We start from the raw sequence: 11243 nt of genomic DNA, 5'->3' as shown, positions 1-11243 counted from the left end.
TTAAGAGAGAGAGCAGCCATTAGAAGAGGTTGTTTTGTGCCTGAGAGGGAAGCGCAGCAGTCAAAGGCAGGTGCGATGACCCGGTCCACGTGGCCGAGGTGAGGTTTGTTGGATATTCAGCAGAGAAAAACCGGGAAAGCTTTTACTGTATTTTAAAAATACACTGCTCACAAAAACTTAGGGCACACTCAAAAAACACAATGTAACTCCAAATCAGTCAAATTTCTGGGATATCAGACTGTCCAGTTAGGAAGCCACGCTTATTGTGAGTCAATTTCACTTGGTGTTGTGGAAATGAAACAGACAACAGGTGGAAATGAGAGGCAATTAGCAAGATCACTCCAAAAGAGAATGGTTTTGCAGGTGGTGACCACAGACCATTTCCCTGTCTTCATCCTTTGGACCGTATTTTTGGAACACTTTTGCATTTGTCCAGTGTTCTCACCACTAGAGGTATCATGAGGAGCATCTACAACCCACAGAAGCTGCTCAGGGAGTGATGCTCATCCAAAATGGCACGTCCATTCGTGCTGTGGCAAGAAGGTTTGCTATGTCTCCCAGTGCAGTGTCCAGAGCCTGGAGGAGATACCAGGAGACAGGCCAGTACACCAGGAGACCTGGGGGGGGCCGACCGAGGTCAACAACCCAGCAGCAGGACCGCTATCTGCTCATTTGTACACGGAGAAACAGGAGAAGCACTGCCCGAGCCCTACAAAATGACCTCCAGAGGGCCACAAATGTGCATGTTGGTCCTCAAACGGTCAGAAACCGACTCCATGAGGGTGGTATGAGGGCCCGATGTCCACAAGTTGGGCCGGCGCTTACTGCCCAACACCGTGCAGCCCGATTGGCATTTGCCCGAGAACACAGCGATTGGCAGATTGGCCAATGGTGCCATGTGCTCTTCACGGATGAGAGCAGGTTCACCCTGAGCACATGTGACAGACGTGACAGAGTCTGGAGACGCCCTGGAGAACGTTCTGCTGCTGCAACATCATCCAGCATGACCGGTTTGGTGGTGGGTCAGTGATGGTCTGGGGAGGTATTTCATTGGAGGGCTGCACAGCCCTCCATGTGCGAGCCAGAGGTTCCCTGACTGGCATTGGGGACCGGGATGAGATCCTCAGACCTATTGTAAGACCATATGCTGGTGCTGTGGGCCCTGGGTTCCTTCTGATGCCTGATAATGCCAGGCCACATGTGGCAAGAGTGTGTCAGCAGGTCCTGCATGATGAAGGTATTGATGTTATGGACTGGCCTGCCCGTTCCCCAGACTTAAATCCAATAGAGCACATCTGGGACATCATGTCTCGGTCCATCCATCAACACCACGTCGCACCACAGACTGTCCAGGAGCTGACTGATGCTCTAATCCAGGTCTGGGAGGAGATCCCTCAGGAGGACATCCATGGTCTCATCAGGAGCATGCCCAGGCGTTGTAGGGAGTGCATTCAGGCACGTGGAGGCCACACACACTACTGAGGATGATACAGACTCGTTTTGAGGAATTTCTCCAGAATTTGGATCAACCAGTGACCTGATTTGTCACCTTGTTTTTGACTATAATTTTGGATCCAGACCTCCAGGGGCTGAGAATTTGATTTCCATTTATCATTCTTATGTTATTTTGTTCTCAACACATTGCCCTACACTATGAATAAAGATTTTCATCAAAAAAATTGAATTGATTGACATCTAGGATGTGTTTTTTGACTGTGCCCTAAGTTTTTGTGAGCAGTGTATTTCCCACAGAAAATATGTGTTTTTCCTTAATAGCTTAGAGCATTTGGCCTAATGACCCTAAACCTTGTTACAAAATGAGTAGCCTAGATGGGCCATGGGACTCAGTCATGACATTCTGCTTCAAAGCTTTTGCCATATTTTACACGGAAAAACAAATATTTTCTGTGGGTAATCCGGGTAAAATATGATAAAAGCTTTTTTATAAAGAGGTTTGTGGTCACTGGGTCAGATGCCCTCAAAGCTATTGAGGAAAAACCCTTTTTTTTTTTTTCAGAGTAAAACCCTGTAAAATCCGGTAAAAACTTTTAAGCAGAATAGCCAATGCCCTAAATGCTGTTGAGGGAGAGCCATATTGTCTGTGGAAAAAATGATAAGATAAAACGTACCTGTAAGTGTCGTTGAAAGGACTTGCGCTTTATAGTTTTTGTTTTAAGGGTTAATATTTTTTGTTGCCCAACATCGATGGAGTCTACCCGGCCTTCTCCCAGGGAAGTACTAGATGGTGCTCCGACTGGGGACTCCATTGTTCTACTGGAAGACTACAATGCCCATGGGCAATGTGTGTGAGACCTGGACAGGGGTGATTAGGAGGAACGACCGTGACTGGGGATGTTGTCGTTACCTTGCCAGCAAGCTGAATTCTCACGGTATTTGTGTGTTTACAAACAAACGAGAATCCATCTTCAACAACTCCTGCCTTCACCGTTCTAACAGAACCAGAATTGGTTGTGGCAAATAAGACACTATTAACAATGCAGTGATGGAAAAAAAAAACACAAGACAACACATAACACAAACACTCAGAACATTTTCCTAAACTAAACATCATCCAAGTGGAAGTCACCGAGGTGGTTAGAAGGGCTCTGGGAGTGGAGGAGATCCGTCCTGAGTCTGGATGTTATATAGTGTCTGGGCTGACACGTCTCTGCAACATCACGTGGCAATCGGGGACGATGCCTATGGATTGGCCAACCAGGGGGGTCTTTACGAAGAGGAACCTTGTGTTTTTTCCAACTGCAGGGGACTCACACTCCTTAGCCCTCCCCGTAAGGTCTATTCCAGGATGTTGGAGAGAAGAATCCGACAGATTGTAGAACTTCGGATTTTGGAGAATGCAGTGCGGGATTCGTCCCAGGCGTGACTCGGACAGTCCACATGTGCTTTGAGGATCTGGAGAAAGTGTTTGAACGTGTGCCTCATGGTGTCCTGTGGTGGGTGCTCCGGGAGTACGGGCACCGGGGCTCTTTCCTAAGGGCTGTCTGTTCTCTGTATGACTGCAGCAGGAGCTTGGTTCGCATTGCCAGCAGTAAGTAAGTCCTGTTCCCAGTGGATATTGGCCTCTGCCAGGGCTGCCCTTTGTTCTGCTCATTACCTTTATGAACAGAATTTCCAGACATAGCCATGTTCTGTTGGCTTCCTCAAATCAGGACCTTCAGTGTGCACTGGGGTGGCTTAAAGCTGAGGTGGCAGCACCTTTGCTCCCAATGGTTCTCCACCGGAGAAAGGTGGCTTGCACGCTCCAGGTATTCAAGTATCTCGGGGTCTTGTTCACAAGTGAGGCACAGATGGAGTGTGAGATTGACAGACGGATCGGTGAGGCGATTGCTGTATCAGACTGTTGTGGTGAAGAGGGAGCTGAATTGGGGACCAAAGCTCTTGATTTATCGGTCAATCTGAGTCCAGCCAACAGGCGAGGAACGTGCTTCTCTTTGGTCCTCATGGCCAGGAGCTGACATTCCTGCAATGCCACTCCCTGGTGGCCAGGGGCGACTCCAAATTACACTTTTAGAACAGCATTCCGTTTTAGTCTTTGCACCTCGCTAGCACTGCTTAAAGCCTGGCTCCAAAGAGTTAAAAAAAAACTCTTGCTATGACCCATGTGACAACGCTGGGCTGGGTATATTTTTAAACGCACTGTTATTGTTCTGTGAAAATAAAAAGTTTAAACTTTCATTGACAGAATCTGGAGCACTGTGGAGGATTGTAGCCGGTCCACCCTGTCAGGGCGGGCTTCCCGCCTCTTTTGGAACATGCACTGTGGAAGCAGCCATCATGGATTTTCTTTCAAATGGAGTAATTAATTTAAATTGGGAGGTGTGAGCACACGGTGTGAATCAATATTATGTTCATGGTTCCTACCCTCTATGGTCATGAGATCTGCACCCTGAGAGGAAAGGTGAGGAGCTCATGGTCACCCGGGGGGAACGGAGTAGAACCACTGCTCCTTTATGTCGAGAGAAGCCAGTTGAGATGGTTTGGGCATCTGTTTCAGATGCCTCCTGGTTTCCTCCCTTGGGAGGTGTTCCGGGCAAGTCCCATGGGGAGGAGGCCACAGGGAAGACCCAGGACACACTGGAGGAACGTGTCTCTGAGCTGCCCTGGTGTTGCCTCAGGATCCCCCCCCCATAACAGCTGGTGTTGCCTCAGGACCCCCCCCCCCCCCCCCCCATAACAGCTGGTGGAGGTGTCCGTGGATCGGAACGCCTCGGCATCTCTGCTCAGGCTGCTGCCTCCGCAACCCGGCCCTGGATAAAGCGGGAAAGAATGGATGGATGTTTTATGGTTATGTAACTTTCTATACTCGCGCTTCCTCTTTTCCTCGCTCTCAAAACGCTTCTGTGCTCTTAAATCTGAGACCTGCCTCCCAATGTGAAAATCTGCAACCTCAAAACTCAATTCTGCACTCTCAAACTTGATATCTGTGCTCTGTGTAAAAGTCCCTTGGAACCACAAAACCCATTTTTTCTCTCGCAGAGTGTGACAAACGACATATAGCAACCAATCCCAGAGCAGGATTTAGACATTACTCAGATTGGGTCTGATTTTGTAAGAACGGTGTAACAGGCCAAGTATACCACTTACTCGGGGTTAAAGGGGCATTTCCTAGATTATACCCTGGGCATATTTTGGTTTAGGCCATTTCATACCCCCCAAGCCAGAATATAGGCTACGCCAATAATATCCATAGCACGGTGTACATTTGAGGACATCTTTACCCTCAAAAAGATCTCATCCTCACATAAACAATAGGACAGGATTGAAGCCACACTGTTCTCTTTTTACACAGTGTGGCTGTAACAATTGGCTTAAATTCTGTTCTGATGTCCTGCAGTGTGGTTTTAAATAGTAATTAGTAAATAGCGAAGGTGATTAGCCGACGTCGTTCTTCTAACTAAGGACCATTGCGTCATGCTTTGTTCACTCTTAATATTTTAATTTTTCGAAAAATCAATGCTAAATATGAATGGGATCCCGGCACGTGACCGGAAGTGAGTGGAACTGTTGCGCTTACGCCGGGCTCAGACCTAGAGCGGCGGAAGAGAGGAGAGCGGCGAGCTTCCATTCATTCCCTATGCTGCCTGGCGACCGGAAAGAAGCCTCCGGAAATCCACAGAAGAGCGGCGAGATACGGGCGGCCAGAGCGGAGACTAGCGTTAAAAAAAATTCAACGCTATGCAAATACAGAGCCATTTCCGGCGGCGGCCACCAACCACAGAACAAGCGCTGACAGACACCTGTGCGTAATTGGCTCATGCGCAAAAGCTGCGTCTCAAACCCACCTCCACGCGCTCCTGCACAAGGGGGGGCTGGCGAAGGAAGTAGAGCAAGCTGAGCGACGGAAAGCGTTTTATTGCCGCTTGGTGTGAGCCCGGCGTTATGGGTCCCACCCGCACTCATGACGCCGGGCTCAGACCTAGAGCGGCGGAAGAGAGGAGAGCGGCGAGCTTCCATTCATTCCCTATGCTGCCTGGCGACCGGAAATAAGCCTCCGGAAATCCACAGGAGAGCGGCGAGATACGGGCGGCCGGAGCGGAGACTAGCGTTAAAAAAATTTCAACGCTATGCAGAGCCATTTCCGGCGGCGGCTGTTATGGTAGTGGTTTAGTCCATACGCTACTCTCGAGCGCCCTCTTGTGTCTTGGGGGATTGTCTGGTGGGGAGTTAAAATAAATGGCTGCCAGCACTTCCACACAGAGCCGTCTCGGTTTCATTGATTACAGCTAACCGGTACTTACAACGAACAAGACATGGTGTCAGAAGTGGTCCGGGGGAGCGACGAAACAAAAGAAGGACTTGCTCTTACTGACCGGAGTGAACTCGCGTTTTAAGCTTGAAGAAACAAGCGCAGTAAGTGCCGAGCTAACCGAAGCTAACACGATAGTGGCGCCAGTTAGCATCGATCGTGACACATCATGGCAGCAGCCGCAGCGCCACCAACGGCATTTCAGATCTCGCCGCCACCAAAATTTGACTTCAAAAAGCCAGAAGAGTGGCCGAAATGGACCAAACGGTTCGAACGATTCAGGATAGCTTCTGGGCTCGAGCTACAGCCAGAAGAAAACCAGATAAACACGTTGATTTACACAATGGGTGAAGAAGCAGAGGACGTGCTCACTTCATTGAACCTGACAGATGAGGAGGCGAGTGATTACAACACGATGGTAGCCAGGTTGGAAGCACATTTTGTTGTGAGAAGAAATGTCATTTTTGAACGTGCAAAGTTTAACCAAAGAAAACAAGAAATAGGAGAGACTGCAGACAGTTTTATCACATCATTGTATGCCCTGGCAGAGCACTGTGGCTATGGTGCCCTGCACAGCGAAATGATCAGAGACAGACTCGTGGTCGGGATAAGTGACAAGCGGCTCTCGGAGTCACTGCAGATGGATGCTGAGCTTACGCTGGACAAAGCAGTCATGAAAATTCGCCAAAGCGAGCTTGTGAAGAAACAGCAGGATCTTCTGAAAAATAACTTCAGACAAGTAAACCCCTGCAACGTGGACAGTGTCAAAGCAAAAACGAAGACTTTCACTAAAACATTCAATAAACCACCAAAGGCAATGAAACAAGCCCAAGAGAGAAACACAAATCGTGACACTCAACAATGCAACAGGTGTGGTAAGGCACCCTATCACAGCAACCACATTTGCCCAGCCAGAGATGTATTCTGCAATCAGTGCAAGAAAAAAGGACACTATGCACGAGTGTGTAGGTCAGGAGCAGTAAGAGAAATTCAGGCCGCGGGTAATGACGATGACAGTGAAAGTGAGGTTGCATTTTTAGGCTCAGTAGCTTCAGATAAGTCAGATGATGCATGGGTTACGACTGTCAAAGTAAACAATCTAGACTGTGTGCTCAAGATTGACACAGGAGCAGACGTCACTGTCCTCCCTGAAAAGGTGTACAATACTCTAGCACAGAGACCACAACTACAGCCAACTAAACTGAAACTGTATGGGGCGGGCATGTCGCCTCTTGCAGTTAAAGGGAAGTTCACAGCTAACCTAAGCACAGCCAATAACTCGTCAGTACAGGCAGTGTATGTGGTAGCAGATCTGATACAGGGATTACTCAGTCGCCCAGCAAGTGTAGCTCTCGGGTTGGTGGCTAGAGTGGAGGCAGTGTCACTCACATCGGTAGAGGCAGTGAAGCATCGTTTCCCAAAACTGTTCAGTGGCTTAGGCAAAATGGAGGGGGAATACAGAATTGAGCTTAAAGAAGATGCCAAGCCATTTGCTCTGTCAACACCCCGACGCGTCCCACTACCCCTGTTACCTAAAGTTAAAAAGGAACTAGCTCGTATGGAGGAGCTAGGGGTCATTTCAAGAGTGGAGCAGCCCACTGACTGGTGTGCCGGGATGGTCCCGATTCCAAAGCGATCAGAAGAGGAGGTACGTGTATGTGTCGACCTAACAAAGCTGAATGACTCTGTCAAACGTGAACGACACATGCTACCATCAGTCGAGCACACTCTGGGACAGCTTCAAGATGCAAAGATCTTCTCAAAACTCGATGCAAACTCAGGATTCTGGCAAATCCCGTTGTCAAGAGATTCAGCACTCTTAACCACATTCATCACACCATTCGGGAGATTTTGTTTTAATCGACTCTGTTTTGGTATTTCATCTGCTCCCGAACATTTCCAGAGAAGGATGTCCCAGCTCTTGGAGGGGCTGGAAGGCGTGGTCTGCCAGATGGACGACATACTGGTGTACGCTGAGACGCAGGCCCAACACGACACACGACTGGAGGCAGTTCTGAAGCGGCTCGAAAAGTCAGGAGTGACGCTGAACAGCGAGAAATGTGAGTTCTCTAAAACCTCCATTAAGTTTCTGGGACAGATCATTGACAGCACTGGAGTGAAAGCAGACCCAGAAAAAGTGAAAGCAGTCAGCAATATGGAGGCACCCACAGACGTCAGTGGTGTGAGGCGGTTCCTAGGGATGGTCAATCATTTGGGAAAATACCTCCCTCACCTCGCAGAGAAGACACAGCCACTGAGGGACTTGCTGGGTGCTAAAAACATGTGGTGCTGGGGTGATGCACAACAAAAAGCATTTGACATGATCAAGTCAGAACTGAGCAGGCCACCAAACTTGGCACTCTACAACCCAAAAGCCCAGACAACAGTATCAGCAGACGCATCTTCCTTTGGACTCGGAGCAGTGCTGCTTCAAAAGCAAGAAGACGGCACAGTCAAACCAGTCGCATTCGCATCAAGAGCACTCAGCCCGACAGAACAAAGGTATGCTCAGATTGAGAAAGAGGCCCTGGCCATAACCTGGGCGTGCGAGCGGTTCTCAGATTTTCTCATAGGCATCGAGTTCCATGTCGAGACGGATCACAAACCTTTAGTGCCACTTTTAGGCTCAAAGAACCTTGACGAGCTACCACCACGTGTACAGAGACTGAGAATGAGATTAATGAGGTACTGTTTCTCCATTTCACATGTGCCTGGCAAATGCATTGCGACTGCGGACGTGTTGTCCAGAGCACCAGAAAAGACAGTGCATGACAAAATATTAGGAGAAGAAATAGACTTGTATGCACATCAGGTTGTCACTAATCTTCCTGCAACAGAGAAAAGGTTACTACAAATCCGAGAACACCAAGACAGGGACGACGTATTGAGACAAGTGAAACAATACTGCTGGAATGGCTGGCCGGACAAACACAAAATATCAGGGCCATGCTTTCCCTATCAGCAACACGCCGGTGACCTCACAGTTGAGAATGGCCTACTGTTAAAGGGGACACGTATAGTCATTCCCAAGTCACTGCAAAAGGACATTTTGGGCCGTCTACACACAGGTCACCAGGGCATCGCAAAGTCCAGAGAGAGAGCAAAGCAGTCGGTATGGTGGCCAGGACTCAGCGCACAACTGCAGAAGTTAGTGTCTGAATGTGACACGTGTGCTAAAGAGAGGCCACACCACAGAGAAACACTACTGCCCACAGAGTTCCCATCACATCCGTGGGAGTTGGTTGGTGTTGATCTTTTTGAATGGAATAACAGCCAGTACCTGCTTTTAGTGGACTATTTCAGCAGATTCATAGAAGTAGCCAAGCTCACACACACTACTTCTACGGCAGTGATTGAACACATGAAGTCCATCTTCGCAAGACACGGCATTCCTGTGGAGGTTCGGAGTGACAACGGCCCACAGTTCTCATCAGAGCACTTCCAAAGATTTGCCTATGAATGGGACTTTGCCCACACCACCTCCAGTCCAAGATTTCCCCAGAGCAATGGCGAGGCTGAACGAGCCGTGAGAACAGTGAAAAATCTACTGCAAAAAGAGAGCGACCCCTATCTTGCGCTCATGGCATATCGTGCCACTCCGCTTGCTAACGGCCACAGCCCTGCAGAGCTCCTGATGGGAAGAAAACTTCGCACGACAGTGCCCATCCTTCCATCCTGCCTCAGTCCAGGGTGGACTGACATCACTACGCTGAGAGAGAGAGAACGGAGGGAGAGAGAGAAGCAGTGGAAATGGTTCAATAGCAGACACCGAGCACATGACCTTTCGGGACTACACCCAGGAAATCAGGTTTGGATTACAGACACGAAAGAAAATGGGACAGTCACAGCCAGGGCGGATACACCAAGGTCGTACCTGGTTCAGACCCCCAGAGGACTCCTGAGACGCAATCGGAGTCATCTTGTCACTCTCACAGGGTCTAAGACCGACCCTGAGGACACCCCTGGTTATGTCCTGCAGAACGACCCGCCACTTGATGCACCTGCTACTCCTCGACTCCCAACATCTCCAAATAACCGTCCTACAGAGAAGCGGTATCCAACCAGAGAGAGAAACCCTCCGAGGTACCTTAAGGACTTTGACTTAGGTAGAAGGTACTCTCAAACGCTGAGTGACCAGCCCGGGGCAGAATAGTCCCCTCACTCAGCTGAAGGTATGGGTAGTCTATCCCACCTTCATAGTTAGTTCATTGTTCAAGATAAGAAGAAGAAATGTTACGCCAATTACAAATGTAATAACAGATAATCCTGTACAAATTTAAAAGAAAAAAATAATAGTTCTATTTACAAGCTAAGAAAGAAGTTTGTTATCACAGCCCCAATTGGTAACAGTACATGTAAATAAGATGCAATGTTTACATTTTTGCATGATAAGTTGACACAATTTTGATGTAACGTTATCGCTCATAACGTACTGAGAAAGGGGGATGTTATGGTAGTGGTTTAGTCCATACGCTACTCTCGAGCGCCCTCTTGTGTCTTGGGGGATTGTCTGGTGAGGAGTTAAAATAAATGGCTGCCAGCACTTCCACACAGAGCCGTCTCGGTTTCATTGATTACAGCTAACCGGTACTTACAACGAACAAGACAGCGGCCACCAACCACAGAACAAGCGCTGACAGACACCTGTGCGTAATTGGCTCATGCGCAAAAGCTGCGTCTCAAACCCACCTCCACGCGCTCCTGCACAAGGGGGGGCTGGCGAAGGAAGTAGAGCAAGCTGAGCGACGGAAAGCGTTTTTTTGCCGCTTGGTGTGAGCCCGGCGTTAGGTGTGTTTGAGATGCCGTTGCGGCTCGCCTGGATGGTTGGCGAGAGTAGCCGGCGCAACGGGGGCGGAGAAAAAAAGTCTGAATTCAATCCGACCGCTCCACATGCAGAGAGGAGCGAGAGTGGCCTCAGATCACGCAGCGTCTCGTTCAGATATCGCGTTCATTTAAAGTTTATCCTAAATAAAAGTCATTCACCTCCTGCTCTGTTTCCTTTACTCCAGAGACATCATTCTTCATCAGAGAAAACTTTCCCATTTGTTTGTTTGTTCAAGTTTGTGAGATAAAATACGTCCTTTTAAATCATTAGTTTGTTCTGAAAAGCATCAAACATGAGCTCTATTTTAGGGGGCGATGCATAACTTTAATAGTTTCAGTCATAGTTTATTTGTTCAGCTCTAAAGAGGAGAGGGGAGGGTGCGAGGAGCACGTTTGTGATCACACAGACTCGTATCCAATCACCTGAGCGTGAGCCGTGGACAGGTGGGTGTTTTCCCGTCATGCACGGGGCCGTAGAGCCGCTGCAGTTGCTTCTGGAGAGATGCAGCGGCTGATCAAGTCGGCTGCTCTCGTTGGGGTCTCACGATCTTTCCGTGCCCCACGTGCCCGTGACATCAGAGCCCGTCTGGAGCAAGTCGGACAGAAATCTAACCGGCATGCACCGTGCGTCTGCAGTCGGCTGTAAAAACTG

This window comes from Gobius niger (genome assembly GCF_951799975.1).
Source record: "Gobius niger genome assembly, chromosome: 7".
Taxonomy (NCBI): Eukaryota; Metazoa; Chordata; class Actinopteri; order Gobiiformes; family Gobiidae; genus Gobius; species Gobius niger.
This window is presented reverse-complemented; position numbering follows the sequence as displayed.